Below are 20,842 nucleotides of genomic sequence, written 5' to 3'. Positions count from 1 at the left end.
CATGTGTTGGAGCTTTGTGTGCCAAGGTGGCAGCGCCTAGAGATGGAGATTTCAGGAGGTCATTGGACGCAGGTGAGGTCCTGAAGAAGGTGGCTGTACCATCAGGACTGTGTGTTAGGAGACACAGACAGCTCTCGTGGCTTCTCCGGCACAGGCACCGAGGCTATGTGAGGACTCCGCCATGAGAGGACCATCTGCAGGTCAGAGAGGGGCTCCGTCAGAGCCCAGACCTGCCAGCACCCCGGCATCCTTCTCCTAGTCTCCAAATAGTGAGAACATCCGTGTCTCCTGTTGGACCTCTCCAGTGTCACAGTGGTGCAGAAATACAGCCATGGGTACAGGGTACAGGGTGTCGGAGGAGTGCTTTGCCATAGCCAAAAGCTAGTCCTGGGGAAATTTATACCTAGATCTTGTAACCTGAACAACCACTTCTAAAATAACAATATGGAATATATTAACTAGTGTTAATTTTGTACTATTTTTTTGAAATTCTGTATTATTTCTGTCTTTTTTTCTGCTTCGTTTTTTAAAATTTAAAAAAAATGAAGAACTACTCAGGGAGAAATCCTAGCAAAGTAGAGACAGCTGAGTTGTCTAATAGGTTTGTGGATGATCATTTTACTGTGCGTCCAGCCTTTATCTGTTCCCTTCTTTAAGGTGGCCTGGCTCCCTTACTCCATCCCATGTTCGTTTAGTGACCTGCTTCCTTGGCCAGAAAGGATTTGCTCAAGAATGACCAGTCAGTCCCAATTGGCCTAAATATGTTCTTTTCCTGAGAATCTCTGAACAGGAATGTAAGAGGGGACTGTTTAACTCTGGATCTAAATGAATTACATTTTAATAGTGCTGGGCACACCCAGTCTTGCTAATGCTTTGGGCAAGACTCACTTATCAAAAGAGGAATAATATTCTCTAAAAGTAGCAAAGCACTAAGAGCTGGGCAAGTTGCTGGCGAGTGTAGGAAACAGGGAGAGACAGGAGCGGGCTGCAGGAGAAGTGCAGAGGAGCATCTCATGCCTGTCCCATTACTAGAAAGGACAGGAGCGCTGGAGAAATGCAAGAAGTTCAGGTGTGATGACAAGAGACGGCAGGCAGGTGACAACTCAAGACCCTTCCAGTGCTGCACCTGTGGAGTTTGCACTTCTCCTGAAAAATAAAATAAAATAAAATAAAATAAAATAAAATAGTGGTTTACTGTTGGATGCTAAGGAAGTTAATGTACAGTCAGATTTGTAGTTAGGAAGGCTATCTTGGTGGCCAGGTGAGATGAATGTCACACGCAGCAGAAAATCCAGGTTGCTGACAGCAATTCCCTACTCAGTGATAGACAGAGGGAGGCAAAGTCACGGCCGGAGAAGGGACGCCTCAGGGAGCGCTGAATGCCAAGAGGAAAGGAAAGAAAACTCGGAGCTTCTTAAGCCTGTAGGAGGCTGAGCCACACGAGAAGCAGGAGAACGAGACTGAAAGCAATGCTCGGTTCCAGCACGGGGTGCTTTGTTAACTATTCCACTGTAACTAACTCTAGGAAAGGGTGCGTTCATAGGGAATGTTTTTCTCAGGGGAACTTGAGGCCTGAAATACCCGTTCCCCACACATTCGCCAGCACAAGGAGTGCTACAGTGAGGACTCTGTCCTGTTCTCACTGTAGTTTTGCATCTGATTTTGTTAAAATGCAAACAATTTAAAGAAGTCAATCCACAGTGTTAATTATCTTCTGTGTATTAACAATGTTAAAGAAAACAAAGTGCAGGGTTCTTCCTCCCCCCCCCCCCCCCCACGTCCCGTTTGTGTCTGCCTCTGGTTGTTTTCCATTGCTCTAATTTAAAAAGAGCAGGGGGTCATTTAGTCCATGGCTCAGCAGGATGAGAAACTGAAGATCATGGTCCTGGCTTCTCGCCACCTCTTTCCATGGTGCAGGCCGCCGTGCAGTAAGACAGAGCATGTGAGCAAGCTTAGGCCTCCCTTCCTCTTCTTTTAAAGCCACAACTCCACCAGTGAACCCACCCTTCTAGCCTCTCCCAGGCTTAATCATCTCCCCTCAGGTCCATCTACAAAATCCTTTAACATATGAACCTCTTTTCAGCAGGTGAACTTGGAGGAGCACGGCTGAGAGTCAGGTCCTCGAGTATAAACTGCAGCAGGAAAGTAGCATGAAATTCATAAAAAAAGCTTCATGCTTACCCATCCTTGTGGCCCTGCAAACATGTGCACACCTTCAGTTCTTGCCAAGTTTATGTTGAATATCACAATAGGGCATTTGATTAGAATAAAATGTAATAATATGAAAATAACTTGCAGTTTTTCATGTCTTAGAAATTCTCAAGAACTTGACTGATAAAAAGACCGTGTTATCAGTTCCTTTGATTATGTTATAGCTGGAAGAATGGATGTGCTTTTGCTAATGAAGAATAATCACACTTTTCAGAAAGGTTTTAGACACCAAATTATTTAGACATCAGATTATTCAACCTAAAAGAGTCCTGAAGATGTTTAGTACTGGATTTGAGGATACCAGGAGAGAAATGGAACCCTTATTACTGCAATTGTGACATCATTAATTTTGAGAACAGAGAATTGACCACTAATGAAATGCTGTTGGTGGTTAGCTTTCCACTATTGTGACAGAAATGCAAGAGATAAGCAACTTAACATGGGAAAGGTGTATTTTGGCTTATGATTTCTGAAGCCGCAGTCCATGGTTGCTTGTCTGCCAGTGCCCCCTTCACGGGCATGGCCCAAAAACCTAACTTTCTCCTACTGGGCCCTGTATGCTAAAGGTTCACCTGCTTCCTAATACAGCCATAGGGGAGTACTCCAGATTGTCATGGTCACAAACACGCCTAGCCACTCTGGGTTCTGACCTTTAAGATCCTCAGGTGAAAGTGCCACGCTATGCCCACTGTGCACGCCTGCCATTTGTGTCTGGGTTCTTTCACTAGAACACTACCCCACGGAGCATGTGAGGAAGAAGACCCAAGCACATGCGTGAAAGAATGCCAGTGTCTCCGGATGGTGGAAAGAGGATCTATGGGTCAGAAGAGCAATGTTATACCAGGGAAAACATGCTAAATGGGAGACTAAAGATGAAATAAGCTGTGGGTCATAAAAGGAGAGGTGGACATAAAAGACAGTGAGCAGTGGGTTGTGACCTGTGAAGGGTCTTCTGCAAACTGGGCCAGATCGAGAGGTTCAGGACTCCTTTGTGCTTTAGCACATTGTGGTTCAGGCATGTGCCCCAAAGGTATGTGTGTCACAAGTCTGATCTTGAGAGAGTGGGGCACAGAGAGGAATAACTTGGCCACGGGCACGTCACCCTCAAAGAGACTCATGTGACTCTCCTGCGACCCCTCAATTAGAGAAAGTTGTTGCACAAATTATTGACAACTTTATAAAATACCAAGCCTTGAATATTTCATTAAATCAATGGAAAATGGATTAACACATCTTTCTTGTCAAAGGTGAGTACTGACATCATCCCAGGACTGGTTCTCAGTGCAGGCTTTCAGCCTGCAGCCCTTCAGACCATAGTCTGGTTGTAACAGAGTTCTCTCCCTGGTGATTTATGAAAGCATTACTGCAAATGAGACACTGATATAAGTCCTTATTTCCTCACTTAGGCTGCTCAATACATTAACCTGAGGACATTTTAAAACTCCCAGGGTTCCAGTCATACTCTGGAGCAATTTGTCAGGATCTCCATTGGGGTGGGCTATGGGGGAGGTGAGATAAACATCCATGTTTTTAAAAACTCCCAGATTAATTCAACATGCAGACAAGCTTTAAAACTGTTGGTCTAAATGCAAACAAAATTAATGTGAGTAGGGAGAAGAAAAAAAATCTATTGAATGAATTGTACTGCGACCCTCAGATATATGACATAATAGGATGCTTTGTTCTTCTCTAACTCTAAGAATGCTTGCTTGAGTGGTGGGAACTTCTGCCCTGCCTCTGAGTGGGAGAGTCCCCACCTCCGTGTCTGTATCCACATCATCTGTACTGTGAGAAAACTGCACGATGATGCATCCTAACCCTTAGGCTCTGGAACAGGCTCCACAATGTGGGCTGGTGCAGTGAGCAAGTAGCCTTCAGAGGCCCTTGTGTGGAAGGCTTGATCCACAATTTGCTGCACCGTGGAAGGTGGTGAGACCTTCCAGAGGTCGAGTGTAGTGGAGGAAGTTAGGTCATGGGATGGGCTCTTGAGGAGAATATGGGGAGTCAAGCCCCTCCCCTCTCTGTCTCTGCTTCCCGGATGCTTGGAGAGAGGTTTTACTTGATCTTATGCTCCTACCATGATCTACTGCTTCATCCCAGGCCAAAGGATTTGGACCAAGTGGCAATGGACTGACACTTTTGCCCTTGTGAGTGAAAATTAACCTTTTCTCTTTTTTACTTGATTTAACTCGGTATTTGTTACAGTAACAGAAAGCTGGCTAATACACACAAGAAAAATCAGAAAATATTACTAGTGGTTGAAAAGGACATTTCCTGGGAAAATAGAAGTATTTTGTATCATCACAAATCTCAACACTTAATATATGCTCTTTACTACACAAAGACTACACTACATTTTTTAAAAAAATGCATCTATTGGGAAAATGTTGGGACAGCCAAATAGTCAAGCAGAAGAGATATATCTAGATTAATTTCAAATGAACCTGAGAACCTGAGAAAAATTACATCATAGAATAAATAACAGAAATTTAGCAAAATCCACTGCAACTTTAGAGCAGAAAGAGCATTTCTCTACCATTCATTAGTGTATAAACCAGAGGAGCAGACACAGTTACACATTATTAATTTTTCAGCTTTTGTTTTTATTAGTACATCCTGGCAGTGCATATGACTGTGCAGCTGAGGGGAGCTAGTACCGGAATGTTTCCTACATTAGCATCTCTTTTTACAGCAAAAAACACATGTGCTGTGGGTTTCCCACCCTGGTCTAGCTGCCTTTATCCCCCGAGGGTGTGGCTCGCTCTCAAGACTGCCATGTATTGCCATCATGCTGGTGCCTGAAGCTGAGCTGAGCCAGTGCAGCGGAACTGAGGTGATGACAATGCGGGCTGATGTCATGTGCTGAGAATGACCTCTGCATAACTTTCATAAACTGAAAACTCAGTGCCTCAGATGGGGCATGGTGAAGTCCAAGACTTGAAAAGTGACTACTGCAGGATTTGTACAGAACATTATCAGAGACACCAGCCGAGGAAGGAGGGAAAACGATTCGCACAGAATGTACCTCAGCTGCTGCATGCCAAGGACAGGGGTGCAGTCAGAGAGACTTGTCACAGCCTGCCCTCTGTGTCCTGGGTTCTGTGTCCACACATCCAACCAACTGTATGTCTTTTTTTTTTTTTTTTTTTTTTTTTGTCTTTTTTCTTTTTTATCGGTACTAGGGATCGAACTCACAACTGCAAACTTGCAAGGCAGGCACTTATGCCACTGAGCTAAATCCCAAGTCCAAACCTATTGTATGTCAAGGACATTTGTTTAAAAATCTCTGCCTGTGCTGAACATGTTCTTATCACTGAGAGGATTTCGTGTAACAAGCATTGCATCGGCAGCGATAGAAAAAGCAGAGCAGACACGGCAGCAGGCTATGCTCAGGCAACCTGCAGGCTCTGAGTCATTTCTAGGGACTCCAGTGTCCTCTGGTTCTCACGTCCTGCCCAAGTTCTGGGACCTACAGACGATGAGGGACAATGAGGCAATACTTCTAAACCTTCGCGGTGATCTGATGCACTGTAAAGAATATGATTTTTATGCTATCAGGCTCTAAAATAGCTCAGCTCCTTGCTGGTGTGGGAAAGATGAGTAGGCTTTTTAAATATTTTCTTTATAAGAGACTGTTAACTAATGTCACCATTTTAAATGACACATAAAAGCTCAAAATCACTTCTAAAAGCCTAAAACATAGTCATTTTATTTCTAGAAATTTACTGTAGGCTTATTTATAAGAACAGCCATGAAGATTTTGCAAGAACTGTATATTTCAGCATGGTTTATTATCAAAAAGCTGGTAACATCCTATGGTTTAAATAAAATGTAGTATCTCCACATAACAAAATCCTAAAGCAGTCATTAAAGTATTGTATGTGATTATGTATTGACATTAATTAGTGTTCACAGTAAACAGAAACAAAGAATACATATGGTATATCTCTTTTCATGTGTTCATAGACACACATAAACACTCACACACACTTACAGACATATGCGTCAGAAGGCTACAGCACAGTGATGCTGAACATTTTAAAGCTTTTAATGCCACAAGCACCTTGATGTGCCACATGTGCTGTAGGTTTGCAGCCACTACTATAGGCCAATGAATTTTTTAGGTTGCCTTTGGATGCTGGACATGTAGATTTATAATAATTAATAGTTAGTTTTACTATATTATATATCTATATATATAAAGTTCCTATATAATAAAAATTAAAATTATAAAAAAGCGAAACTCTGAAATAGCCAAAGTATTTCATGCATTAAAAAATATGAATTAGCAATCAGGAGGAAATAAATTATAGAAGTTGTAACTACATCATAAAGTCAGCTCTGAGCTTCTCAACAGCCAAGTTTGAAAGGGAAACAGCTTTTCCATTTTCATTTTTATGAAGTTTGAAATACACCATCTCTGAGGTACAGCAGGCAAAAATTTTTCCCACTCTGTGAGTTGTCTCTTCACGGTTATTTATTTTGCTGTGAAAAAGTTTTTTTTTTTTAATAAAAAAATATATTGCCATTGTTGATTCTTTGTAATAATTCCAGTGTGATCAAGGTTTTTTCATAAAGTCTTTGCCTACGTACACGTCTTGAAGAATTCTACTTATTCTATCTTCCACAAGACTTAGTGTCTTTGTTTTAATACTTACACATTTGATCCATTTAGATTTTCATTTCGTGCCTGACAGGAAATATGGGTCTAGTTTTAGGTTCAGCACACAGAGAACCAGCTTTTCCAGCACCATTTGTTAAAGAGGCTGCCTTTCTTCCAGTGAAGGTTTCTGGCCCCTTTGTCAAAGACAAGGTGGTTGAATGTGTGTGGGATTGCTTCCATATCTTCAAATATGTCCCACTGATGTTTGGATCTGTTCTTTTGTTTGTTTGTATGCTTGTTTGATTTTTTTTTTATTTTTGTTTTTTTGGCCTGTGCTGTGCTGTTTTTATCATGTGAATTTTGTAGTATAATTTCAAGTCAGGGATTGTGATGCCTCCTACCTTACCTTTGGTGCCCAAAATTGCTTTTGCTATTCTAGATCTTTTTGGTTCTCTAATTCTGTGAGATATACTATTGGCATTTTGATGGTGATTGCACTACATCTGGATGACAATGTTGTAAATATGACCATTTGCATTATACTGGTCCTTCCTACCCAAGTATAAGGGATATCTTTCTATTTTCTGATACCCTCTTTGGGCTACTTTTTTGGGGTACTGTCATTTTCAGTGTATAGATCTTTCACTTCCTTCATTAGACTGATTTCTCAGTATTTAGTTTTCCTGCGTGCTATTATAAAAAGCATTGTTTACTTAATTTCTCTCTCAGTGAGTTATTTGTGTACAGAAATACCACTGATTTTGTAATATTGACTTGTATCTAACTATGCTATTGCATTTGGTTATTAAGTCTTTTGGCAGAGTTTTTGGGGTCTTTTATGCAGAGTTTAATGCCATCTGCAAATAATGATAATTTAATCCTTTTCCTTTCCTAGCCTTAATCTTTTTGTTCCTTTCTAATTGCTTGGAGTAATGTTTCCAGAACTATCCTAATAGAGTGAAAGACTAATATCTAGAATATATAAGGAACTAAAAAAACAGATCCCCAAATCTAAAGATCAAATCCAAAAATGGGCATCTGAGATAAATGCACATTTCTCAGATGAAGAAATACAATGGAAAATAAATAACTGAAAAAATGTTCAACATCACTGTTTATTTGAAAGATGTAAATTAAAACAACACTGAGACCCCCATCTCACTCCAAAAGAATGGCTATTTTCAAGAAATTATCCAGAAACAAAAGCTGGCAGGGCGGTGGGGAAAAGGAACCCTTCTCCACTGTCGGTGGGAGTGTGGACTGGTGCAGCCACTGTGGAAACCAGTGTGACGATTCATCAAAAATCTAAAACTAGGGATTCCACTTGATCTAGCTGTTCCCCATCTTGATATCATCCTCAAGAATTAAAAACATCATGCCACAGCAGTGTATGTGCACCCCTGTTTATAGCAGCACAATTTGCAATAGCTAAATTTTGGAGATAGCCCAAATACCCATCAATGGACGAATGGATAAAGAATATTTTTTAATAACAATAGAGTGCTCTGCCAATAGGAGGGTAAACTTGAGGCATTTGTAAGTAATGGAATGCACCTTGAGCCCATACTTTTAAGTGAAATAAATTGGGCACATATTTTAAAATATCATTGTTTTTCTGGTATGAGAATCTAAAGGTATAAATAAGGACTAAAATAAATAATAGTTAGTGGGAATTAGGAAGAATATTTTCAAATAGGGAGGGGAACAAGGGAAGTGGGGGGAAAGAAAGGAAAGGAAAAGAAAAAAAGAGAGACTAGGAAGGAAAAATGGAAAGCAGGCTTTTGTAAATAAGCAGGGGAAAGAGTTGAAAGGAGGGGAGGGGCTGGGGGAAAAAGAAGAACCAGATATATGACGTACAGGTACAAATTCCCGGTGATGAGCATGGTCATCATGTATGTCTGTAACGTACCAATAAAATTAATTGTAACATGTTGTCCAAGAGAAAAAAACTGTGAGCGGAACTTCTTATGCGAAGGTGATTTTCGCATCAGTTTTAGGTCGTCCCTGTTGCCTTCTTCTGGTTTGTCTGTCTTTTGAGTGACAGGAGGATGCTGATGAACTCCTCTTATAAAGGTTTTAGACACGTGGCAACAGTATCTATTTGAACTTTAAACAGTTATATATAATGACCACATAACAGCCAACAATGTTCATAAGTATCTGTCATAAAATTTATTACTCCTAAGTTCAAAGCGGAGCTTTTACTCCCAACAACCAGAGAAGTACATGCTATGTTTAATTTATTTTATTTTTCTGGTTCCGGGGACTGAACTCACAACCTTGTGCTTCCCAGACAGGCACTCCTGCCACTGAGCTGAGCCCCGGTCTAGTTTATTTTACTTTTAGTTTTCAATTTTTTTCCTCCTGGCTAACTGCTTTCTCTTTTCCTCTTTTAATGATACTTGCAGTTATGGACTAAGTCAGTCCTGTTAAATGTGGTTTTAAGGGTCAGGTACAAAAACTCGTCCCCTACCTTTAACAAGCAAATGCTATCCGGATGGTCACATTCCAGTATTACTTTCATTATTCCTGGCTTAATCTGCAGCTCTGTAAAATGTGAGAGGTGGCTTGATTCTGTTTTCTCCTAATTTGGTAGAGTTTTAGCCAGCTTGAGAGCCAGAGCAGATCACCGCTTAACTTCAGGATTCTTCTCTCCCTGTCTCATTTACCGTATTTCAGGCTCTGATTTTTGACAGAATCGCATCAGTGTGCATCCCCACCCCCTGGCTTTCAAACCTGGTTCTTCCTCAGAGTGCAGCTGTGTAAGCAGCGCCTCATTAAGGAAGCCAGTACCTGCCGCAGCCTCACACAAGGCACAAGTTCTCAGCCACAGCCCCTCTGATGTCTGTGGTGCGTCACTCTGCAAACCCACTCATCTGCTCAGGGCTCTAAGTTAGTCTGTGTCTTAAACCTTCTCAATCAGGTTCAGTTCTTCCTCTATCAGGAGGGGATACATCCCAAGATGCCCAGTTATGTCTTAAACTCCAAATAGTGCCAGCTTCTCTCTACACACACAAACATGCACACATTCACTCTTTCTATTATTCCTACACATCTATGATAAGCTTTCATTTCTAAATTAGGCACAGTTAAGAGACTGATAACTAAAAATAAAATAGGATACTTACAACAGCACTTTGTAACGAGGTACTTTTCTCTCTCAGTCTTTGCTGCTCTGTGCCCGAACAGCTGACCGTACTATAAAGTTTAGGAAACTCAACATGTCAGTTCTTTCCTTTCCTATTAAATCCAGAATTTAAAATCCGTCTCTTCTCTTAAACAAAGCACTTTATGGCTTCTCCTGGACAAACCCACATGGCCAGCACCACTGCCCTGCCCAGGGGCCACTGGAGTGTGAATGAAGGGTTACTTAAACACAGGCGTGGGGCTGCCTAGAGAATCATCCAAAAGCCGTGACAGACGGTAAGTGACTAACCATAGCAGCACACGCAGTGTGGACAAAACATCTGTCCTACAGGATAGGGCTAGATTTCATCCCAACATTTGGAACAGTCTTCAATTTAAAATTTATCGATTTTTCTGGAGTTTTCCATGTAAGTTGTTTGAATTATAGTTAATTCTCAGCAACTAAAACCATGACAGCCATATTGCAGATGGTAACACTGTAATCATAGGAGCAGAATAAGCCTCATTTTATAATCTCAGATCTTTTCTTTCTGGCCCAATTGTTTTCCCTAATCACCTGACAAGAGGCAGTGAGAATCAAATATAGTGGAGTCATCTTCTTGCTCATGATTGTAAACATGCTCTACAGAATCTATAAATTTCTCTGACACGTTGATAAATGCTTTATGACTCATGCATTTATCTATATCCATTTGTATGTTGACAGACTTTCTAGTTCGACTTGGAAAAATACCTTTTAAGCAAAGAGAATACACAATTAAGCTGGAAAGTAAAGTTTCTCCTCTAACTGTTGCTCTCCAGCTCCTGAGACAAAGGAAATGAGAGTCCCTCTCTCTGTCTCTCTGTCTCTCTGTCTCTGTCTCTCTCCCTCTCCTTTACTGGTGTAGCTCTGCCCCCAAAATGCATAAACTAAGAGGTTTAGGTCCCTGTTTCTCAGAGAAGGGGCAAGAGAGAAGGGCTCATGAAGGACACGTAGTGGCACCCAGGCGATTTGGACAGAAGGCGCCAAAGATTTCTGAGAAAGATGGATGGTGGACTGGCACATGGACCCATCAGATTCCAAACCAGGAGGGCAATGAGGTGTCAAAGACAGACACAAGGCAAGGATGGAGAGAGAGGAGGGCACAGAAAGAAGCCATGACCACAGAGACTATGGGAGACCCCAAAAGACATGGCTCAGAGGTGACATTGAAGAAAGTGAGTTTCCACACTGCACAGCCTGTTTCTTTTCCTACATTTACTACACATAAAATCTTAGTGTTTTTTTACAAAAAGTGGGAGTTTAAATATTTTGACCTTTTTACTCCTTTGGGTGCAGGTTTTAAGGTGAAAGATATAAGTTATAGAGCACAGTCATGCCTTAGTGTCAGCCGAGGGTCGATTCCAGTGGCGCCTCCACATACAAGCACCAGAATCCGCCAGGCCTCACATCCCTTCTCTAACGTGGTATAGCATCTGTGTAAGTCTCTACACATGTACGCATGTACCATAAATCACACTTGGATAGTTTTTGTGCCATATTGTTTAGGGAATAATGACAACAAGATAGTCTTACATATTTAATAGAGACAAAAACATTGTTCTGTATTTTCAATACATAAATGACTGAATTTGCCATTGTAGAACCAGAGGTTGTAGCAGGCCTGTCACCTCTGTCATCCTCCTAGGGATGTCATAGCAAAGTCCCACAGACTGAGGTCAAGAAGAGCTTCATCAACAGAAATCTGGTGTCTTACGGTCCTGGTGCTGGAGCTGTGAGCTCAGGTGTCCCCAGGGTTGACTCCTCCTTCAGGTACGGAGGTTGCCCTCTCGATGTGTGTTCACCTGACCACGTGTGGTGTGTCCACACTTCCTCTTCTCACAAGGACATTAGTCAGATTAGGTTAGGGTCTGCCACAAAGGCTTCATTTTACTTTAATTACCTTGCTAAAACTGTGGTCAAATTTTAGGGTACCGGGTCTATATCAAGTTTGAGAGTACACAGTTCACCTAGTAACACAGGGGAGCCCAAAGAACAATATTAACAAAGTATAAAGTGTAAGGTGAATCCACAGATTCCAAATGGTTTTCTGGAGCTTGCCTCCCTTAGGCAGTAACAGAGCAAATCTCCTGCAATATTCCTCTAAGGGAAGGGAGGCAGCAGACAGCTCTCGTGATTACCCACCCAGTGGTCTGGACCAAGTTTTACTTGTATAACAAAAATATGCACTGCCATGCAGAGAGAGTCTGCAGGACTGTAAAAGTGTTTAGATTTTGGTACAGATTTTTGGACATTGCCTTACTTAAATATTGTCATAAATGGCTTTTTTAGAGATAAGCATAAGTTCCTCCTCTTCTTCTAAGTAGGGCCTCACCGTTGAACTTTGAGACAATTTAGCGTCTCTTGTCTAGTGCAATAGTGTGGCTACCTTAACTTGGGCTTGTCAGTCCACATCACCATCTAAAGGCAACACTGTTTTCTCCTTCATCTTAGATCCTGGTGTGGGTCTATCTCTACGAAAACCTGGCCAGTAGGATGTCTCTTTGGCCAAGTATTTAAAATTTCCAGCCAGACTAACTCATCAATATGGTAGGATCTGGCCAAGTTTCTTGCTGGAAGCCCCTCTGTTCTTGCTATGAGTGCCGGGTGAGGAGGCTGTGCCCAGTGCCCCATATGTATGGTTGCTATTTAGCTTCTGTGTGACTGCATCCATGGCAACTGTTAAACTATTCCAACATGGCACAGCAGCTGGCCAAAAGCCAGCGCTCCACACCCATGTGCTGTTGCTGCCCTGGTTCTGTCCTCCCGTCACCTTGAGCACGGACAGTCCCTGAGACAGTAAGAGCTGCTGGACCCACGGCAGACCACGGCCGAGACCAAAGCCCGCCCTTACCCTTTGATGCCAGGGCCTTGCCTTGAAAGTCACTCTTCCTAACAGGCACGTGGCACAGTGGCTGTTTCTTTTTTGATTAATAACATGGAAGGAAAATGGCAGAAAACTACACACTTAATGATCACACATCACTTCTGGGTGCAAGGTATGACCAGGTAATTTAGGGAGCACTGAAATGAACTCAGGGAAGCGATAGTCTGTTAAAGCTGACCGAAATAATTGTTTTCTGAGCATCATTTCCTTGTTTAGATTCCTCTGATTTTAATCTGCCTACTTTGGTTCCTACTTAGTGGTCTATTTAGATTTAGTGACCCATTTAATGTGTCCATTCTCTGCACTACCCCCCTTTTTCCCTCCTCCCTCTTGTCTCGTCCCCCAAAGGCAGTGGAAAGTGCATGGACCCAGGGCATCTTCTTTTAATCTTAGCAGAGCACACCCAGGAGGGAACAAGGCCCCCTAATGCACCTGCCCTGCCAGGCTTCCAGCAAACACCTTGTGCCACTGCCTAACGTTTAGCTTTGCTCTATTATTCCCCTGTACAGAGAGTCAAGGTCTGCCTGAGCTCAGGCACGCTGTATCCATGGCAACTGTACCTACAGTGGAGCATTTAGCATAAGACTAACAAGAAATATCACCCGCTCCTGTTCCCTGAGAGATCACATGATGAATAATTGAACAGTAAACAAATTGAAACACTCATTTTATGTGAACCAATACTACTTTCATTTTTATTTGTCTAACACACGACAGGACAAAATACAGGATGAAAGAAGGAAGGAAGGAGCGAATAAGAAGGAAGGTAGAAAGATTTCAGAGAGGGCAGGAGGAGAAAGATGGGCATCACCTTCCTTAGCTTTGATTGTTAAAAAATCCCCAATGACTTATTCTGCGAGAATGCAACAAAGGTGGTCTTGGTGAATGTGTGATATCTTCAGCCATAGAAACCATCTGTAGCAAATGTTAAACATGCACAATAAACATCGAGTTATAATAGGACAGCTTCATGAAGAGACTTCACTGAATTACCTCATCTGTATTTGCACAGGTTTCTTACACTTGCTTATGACTGTCCTGTGGTTCTCACACACACTAGCTCGCTAGTGTCAATATACTGCCACACGGAACGCTTTGTGTACATGAGCGAAAAAGAAGACAAGCGGGTAAGACAAACAGAGAAGCATCAACGTGATGTTAAGCAGCTTGGATGAACTGCCACACTATAATTAAATTAATACTGCAATTCTAGCATTACCGAAATAGCTGTATCCATCATAGCATCTCTTGGGCATTAAAAAAATAGTGGGAACAACCTGGAATGACCAGAACATTCCCTCCTTGGACCCAATCTTCACTCTCTTAAATAACTCAAGTCTCTGTAGAGGTGCTCTGTGGTTACCAAAGATGGCACTGTGATTTTGTTCATTAAGGAAAAAGCTTATGTTTCCTCTATAACTTTCCGTATCTCCAGCACATATTTCTGTCATAGTTAGACAAAGCTCAAATATGGAGTAAAGTTTACAAAATTGCAGTAACTACAGAGATTTAAAGATTTATTTTACTTCGACAATAGATCCATTGGGACCTTTAACTGCAATAAGAGACATTGCTTTTTTACATTTAATTGATATGCACCATGAAAATCAATCTCAAGCCAGGAGTGGTGGTGTACACCTGTAATTCTGGGACTCAGGAGGCTGAGGCAGGAGGATTACTATGAGTTTGAGGCCAGTCTGAACTACATAGCAAGGTCCTGTCTCAAAAAAGACAAAAAAGAAACAGACCGAGAGAGAGAGAGAGAGAGAGAGAGAGAGAGAGAGAGAGAGAGAGAGAGAAGGAAGAAAGAAAAAAAAGAAAGAAAGAAAGAAAAAGAAAGAAAGAAAGAAAAAGAAAGAAAGAAAGAAAAAGAAAGAAAGAAAGAAAGAAAGAAAAAGAAAGAAAGAAAGAAAGAAAGAAAAGAAATCACACAATGTGGTAGGAGAGTTTTGCAGGCAAATAAAAAACTTTGCCGTGTGGGTTAGGTGTATTTCCTGTCACCAAATAACAAATGTCTGGCATGTGGCTATATGTGTAAACAGAGGCACAAACATTAATAAGAAAAATACATGAGAACATTTTGCATCATAAATAAATACAGCTCAAAAATTTTAAATTAGTCTCCAATGGGTTTACATATTTATAGTCTCGCCTTGCATTTGGAGTTCTGTATCGCTAAATAGAATCTAGTATTGGACTCTGCAGTTCTTGATAACATGCAAAGGTTTTCATAATTCATGGTTTGCCAAAGACCACACTTCATCATTCACCGCTCATGATTATCATTATTCATTAGAGGAAGCACGAATGAAACATTGTGATCTTTATTTTTCTCCTCAATGTACTGGTGATTTTCTGTATAAACCAGAAAGACTGGAATTAATCATAGTATTCTAGAGTCACTGAGAAGATAGCTATCAGTAACACACGTGTGGGTCTTATAAAATGCTTCAAGAAGGCGACGTAACAGAGAATATCAACGCAATGGAAAGTGCTATCCTGGGAAAACGTGTTCCCTTTTGGGGGGCTGTGTCCACAACACCGATCTTCTCGTCAGAGACTCCAGAGACTGTGAGGATACCTGAAAATAATTATTCCAGAACATATTGAACCAGAAACTCTGTTTATGCTCAGATAAAACGTACTCACCACTAGTCTAAGAGCTTCTTTATTCGGGAACTACAAAACTATTTTTCTGATACAGAAGCAATAAAGGGTAAGTCTGAGGAACAGGTTTCTGGTAAATGTGAGTGTCGTGTTACGGCTCAGGTCTAGAGAACACATGGAGATGTTACTTTGTATAAATTACTTAATTATGTTGGGATGGAGTATAAGGAAATAATGAATATATTGAGGAAATGGAAATTAATACACTAAGGAAACAAAAACCTGGCTAAGTAACTCTGAAAGTATAATGCTGCTACCAACTCGGAACATTTTCACTCCATACCTTCCTGATCTTTCTGTGATGTTTGACACCATTGACTATGCTCTTCTCAAAAGTGAAAGAAAAAAGTGGTCTCGGGCTTACCTTTCAAGTCATGACTTTCCAACCTCCTGGGGTGTTTCTCTTCTGGTTTTCTCATGTTTGGTGTCCCAAGGATATCTCTGAGCTTTGCACACATTTTTGCTTACCCTCCGAGTGCACTTGTGTTTTTAGGCAAACCCAGCACCTTTAATTTTAATCCAGGTTGTGGTGCTGAGCTTATCTGCTGGATTCCAGCTGTGGCAGCCAGCTTTCCAGATCTGTGACAAAGTACCTGAGAACAGGAGAAGGAAAAGCTTATTTTGGCTTGTGGTTTCAGAAGTTTTAACTCCATGACTTCAGACCTGCCATGAAGTTAAAACTTCATGGGAGACGGGGCATGGCACAGCAGAGCCGGGCTCTGCATTACAGCTGGGCAGCCAAGTGGTGGGGAGAAAGCCAGAGGGCCGGGGCAAGGAGGGTCCTTCCGAGGCTCCCTGCCCGTGACTTACCTGTGCCGACTGCCAACAGGCCCTGCATCCTACATTGGCTACCAAGTCGTGCGGCAGCTGGGGACCACGCTTCAACACAGGACCCTTGGCAGAACATTCCAGATCCAAAGAATAGCAATGTTCATGGGCACTCACTGTTGGTGCACCTGGATTCTATCTCAGAGTTCATGAACCTTGGCCAGCTCATGTGCCCAAACCAAATATGTGGGCACTGTCCCGCCCCTTCATGCCACATCAGCATTACTTCTTCTGTGATATCGGTCACATGTACCGTCTCTACCCGACATGCTCAAGACCAGGCCCTGCGCTCTTGTAACTGTGTAATGCCACAGTCTTATTTCCTTCCAAATTAGATTCCACATATATTCCAGAAACATCTTAATAAGTCACAAATATTTCACAGAAGTTACTCCCCATAAAACCCTGGTATGACTTTCTGTTGTTTTTAGGATGAAGTCTTGGCTCCTTGAAGAACCATCCTAAACATCCTGGCTCATGTTGCATAAAATTTAGTACTTCGCGAGTTTGGGGTGAAGCCTGCTGTGACACCCCTCTCCAACCTTCTTCCGTTCTCTCTGTGTTTCAGCCCTTGCCCCCTCCCTTGATCTGGGATGAGCTCCATGCTGTCTGCAGAGCACAGCCTGGGTTGGTGCTGGGGTACCTTTTATCCCAGATATCAGGAACGAGCATCGGGCTGCGGCGTGAGTGCCTTAGGGTCACCACCACTAGCCTAGGTGATGCTGTCACCTCCTCATGGCCCCCTCCACTGCTGTCATTCGCCTCCATAAATTAAATAATGTTTACACCAAGTACTATTTGTCTGCTGCAAAGCCCACTCTGACCACTCTAATGAGTCAGGCCCTTTTCTTCAGTGCTAGTGGCCTCTCTTCATTGTCACAGTGCTTATTAATGCATCTGGATTGTGCACCTATTTTAATTCAGGTGGGGATCATGTCAGCATTGCTGAGGGCTGTAGAAATAACTGCTTGTGTAGCACTTGTCTTAGGGTAGGTCTACAGTAAGTGCATATGTTTTTTGAAGGAACAAACACATTTTTGACAGATCCAGCTGTAAATATTCACCTTTAAATTATAGAACAATAACAAACAATATGTTCCTTTAACAATTTCTAGCTTCATTTTTATTCCCCTTTAAATAACCTCTTGTCACATAAAATAGTGGTGATTCACTTTTATGCACAAAGGATAAAAGATGTAACTCCATGATACTGGTTAAGAAGCCGTGTCTCTCTAATCACAACTTTAGTCTAATCATGATTCTGTACTCTTCTTTCCTCTTTGCTGAATGCCGCCCTAAAGCCTATTCAGTGACAGAATCAAATGAAAGGATTTGCTCAAGAGGCAGAAGACTGACTGGAAGATGAGATTGCATCTGAGACCAGCTTGTCTTAGGTCTCAGGATTATTGAGACACATTCTTGGGTGCATGATCTCTACTGTCCTATAAAGATTTTTAAAGACAGATTAAAAAGAAGGAAGTAATACAGTCAAGAATTCACTTTCACACAGTTAGCACTAACCCACGCATACTGTGACCAAGCTATTCTCAGTGAACTACCAAATCAAATTTTCCAGCTTCAAAGGTTGGCATTTGTCAAATGCTTTTTAAAAACTTCCTTCTGTCTGGCTACAGTAGTAGTGACACTGAGCTCCCAAAATAGGTAGCGGACTAGATGGCTACATGTAGAGAACAGAGGCAGAAAGCAGCTAGCAAAGAACTCGGGCTGGGAAGGGACGTGCCCTCAGAAATATCTGTCAGGCTGAGAACAGCCGCGGGGCCACCACTGAAGTCAGGGGCATCATCTATTAATGGCTCACACATCGGCTGGTCCACACACAGGTGCCCGGGTTGTTTCCAGGGCTTCTGATTATCTGTAAAGCATGGCAAAGTTCAGTTCTGGTCTGCACAGTTTGGCAGCTGAAACAATAGAACACTGGAGATTTCTTTGACTTTTAATGCCTTATAAATTATCGTTCCCATACTACCTCACTGGGGAACGAGGAGTAACCATGCCAAACAATCTCAGTGTAAACAATTCAAAACAAAACAAAAAGCCATGACAATTCAAATGTTTTGATCTGTACATTATTCAGTGCTAACTTGCAGAGAAATTGCTGATGAAGTGTTGAATCTGGGTACCCACCAAAGAATTCCCTTTCATGATGGGAATTTAAAAAATTGATGGTCATAACATTTTTTTATACTAAGCACTGAAGATATTCCATCTATTTTTCCTTTTGAAACACACATTGTTTTCTGCCATAGCCTGTTGTGACTAATAAGTACTGTCACAAATTGTTTCCTGAATCTCTTATCTTAAAATTATTTTGTCTCAATTGTTTTGATTTTATAAGAGATTGCATCTGCAATTTGAATGATCTTTGAATTAATACAGGCTTTACAGATCCATAAATGATGCGTAATTATCTTACCTGACTTTTATTGTCTGGCCTGCTATCTAGCATGGACCTACCTGAGGGCAGGCAAAGCCAGCTGAGAGAATCTGGGCTGGCTTCTGAAATTACTGTTCTTTGTCATTTCTCTTGGAATTATCTATAAAATTTAAGTTGATTGAGTCCCATAACATTCAACACATTCCTATTACTGTGAAGGCTGCTTTTAATATGAGATGGGAAAGGCTTAGTTGTGCCCTGCCTTGAAGGAATTCACAGCTACTATAATGGAAATTATATAATGGTAATACAATGTGCTTCAAGTAATTGTGGTCTCGTGTGCAATCCTTTTTGCAGCAAAGAGGGAAACTCCTTATCAGGCTTGGGGAGGGAGAGAGATCAAACTCTTTCAGAAAGCTGGAATTCTGAAGCTGAATTCTGAGCGAGGTACCCAGGTTCAAGGAGAAACACAAGAAAGCAAGACTCTCTTGGATCGTTTATGGGATAATCAGTTTTATTTACTACTTCCTCAGCTCTCCATTATTACCAGCACAGTCTAGCTCCTTCTTCATTGTCTAAATATTCCTGAGCATACTATTTTCTTTTAGTTTTCTCATTCGGAGGCATCTCTTGTGACGTCTCTTGGGTTCGCCACTCTAGGGTGGTTCCTGTGTACAGGTGCCCACATGAAGCTGTCAGATGGAGTTGGTCTTCACCATCTTCCTAAGGCTCCTCTGCTCTGTGGGTTGCCTCTGCATTTTGAGGAGTTAGGTCTTTCCACAGCTTTCTGAAAGATGATTCACGGTAGGTCAATTTCTCAAAAATATATATGAATATCTTTCATTTTCAGGTTGATTTTCATTCACAATCCATGCAATTTTGAGTGTAGAATTTTCAGTTGGGGGTTAGCCCTCCTTCAGCATTGTTAGGGTGGTATTCAGTCACCCCTACAATTGCAGTGCCGATGTTGATGGGACGATAGGCACTGGGGTATGTGGATATTACACCTTTGCTTTGTCTTCCTCCAGATGCTTCCAGAATCTTCTCTTTATCCTAATGTTCCTAAATTTCACACAAATGTGCATTGATTTGGGTCTATTTTTGTCCTGCTTTGCCAGACACGCGTAGAATCTTTCATTCTGTAATTTTATGTTCTTTAATTCCTGGAGGAAGTCTTTAAATATATCTTAGATGATGTCACTCTTTTTGTGTTCTTTATTTCTATTTTTGGAACTCCTATTATTTGACTCAAACTTTCTGGAACTATTACTTAATATTCTCTTTTTTCTTTTTCTTTCCATTAATTCCTTTGGATTCCAAATTCTGGAAGATTTTCTCAACCATATATTTCCATTTGTCCACTGAGTTTCAATGTTTGCAACATGTTTTTCATTTCTAAAACCATTGCTTTTTTTCTGAACGTCCTTCTCCCTTCTAACACATAAATTCAGGTTTTATATTTATTGTAAAAAGCGAAAGTATCTTAACACAGTAAGTTTAAATTAAGCCAGTATCCTGCTGGATTCTTTCAAACGACTTCATATCCAAATCATCAAAACAATTCTCTTAGTTGGAATTAATATTTCATACTACAGATAAGAAAACAAGGAACCACCTGCCAAGAAAATGACAGGGCGAAAACTGAAATAGTGATACTTTGGCTCACAAACACTTTCCTTTGTGAACAATTTGGTTCATAAACAGAAGCGTTCACACAATTCTGTTTTTGTTTTTGAACTCTCCATCAAGTGACAAATACCACCACACTCATTTTTCCTACAGAAGCACGTATTCGGCTATCTTTTCCAGAATTGTGGAATGAATTAAGTTTGTGAATCAAGGTATCATTATATAGGTTCCTTTTTCTCCAAAGACTGGCTTTGGGCTAGAAAACTACAGAGTGAAATAAGGATCTTTAGCAGAGGCAAGAACAGCATTCTGATTTTTTGAGGAATAATCACTTCTCCATTTTTAAAAATGATTATTCAATTTATGTAATTTTCTAATAATGCCATTTTCTTCCATCTCGTTGATAAGTACCCCACTTTGATGCTTTTAGAAATTTCCCATTTGTGCACCCATTCT

This window comes from Cavia porcellus, unplaced genomic scaffold, assembly GCF_034190915.1.
Source record: "Cavia porcellus strain 051 isolate PalLab524CR breed Dunkin Hartley unplaced genomic scaffold, mCavPor4.1 scaffold_6, whole genome shotgun sequence".
Taxonomy (NCBI): domain Eukaryota; kingdom Metazoa; phylum Chordata; class Mammalia; order Rodentia; family Caviidae; genus Cavia; species Cavia porcellus.
This window is presented reverse-complemented; position numbering follows the sequence as displayed.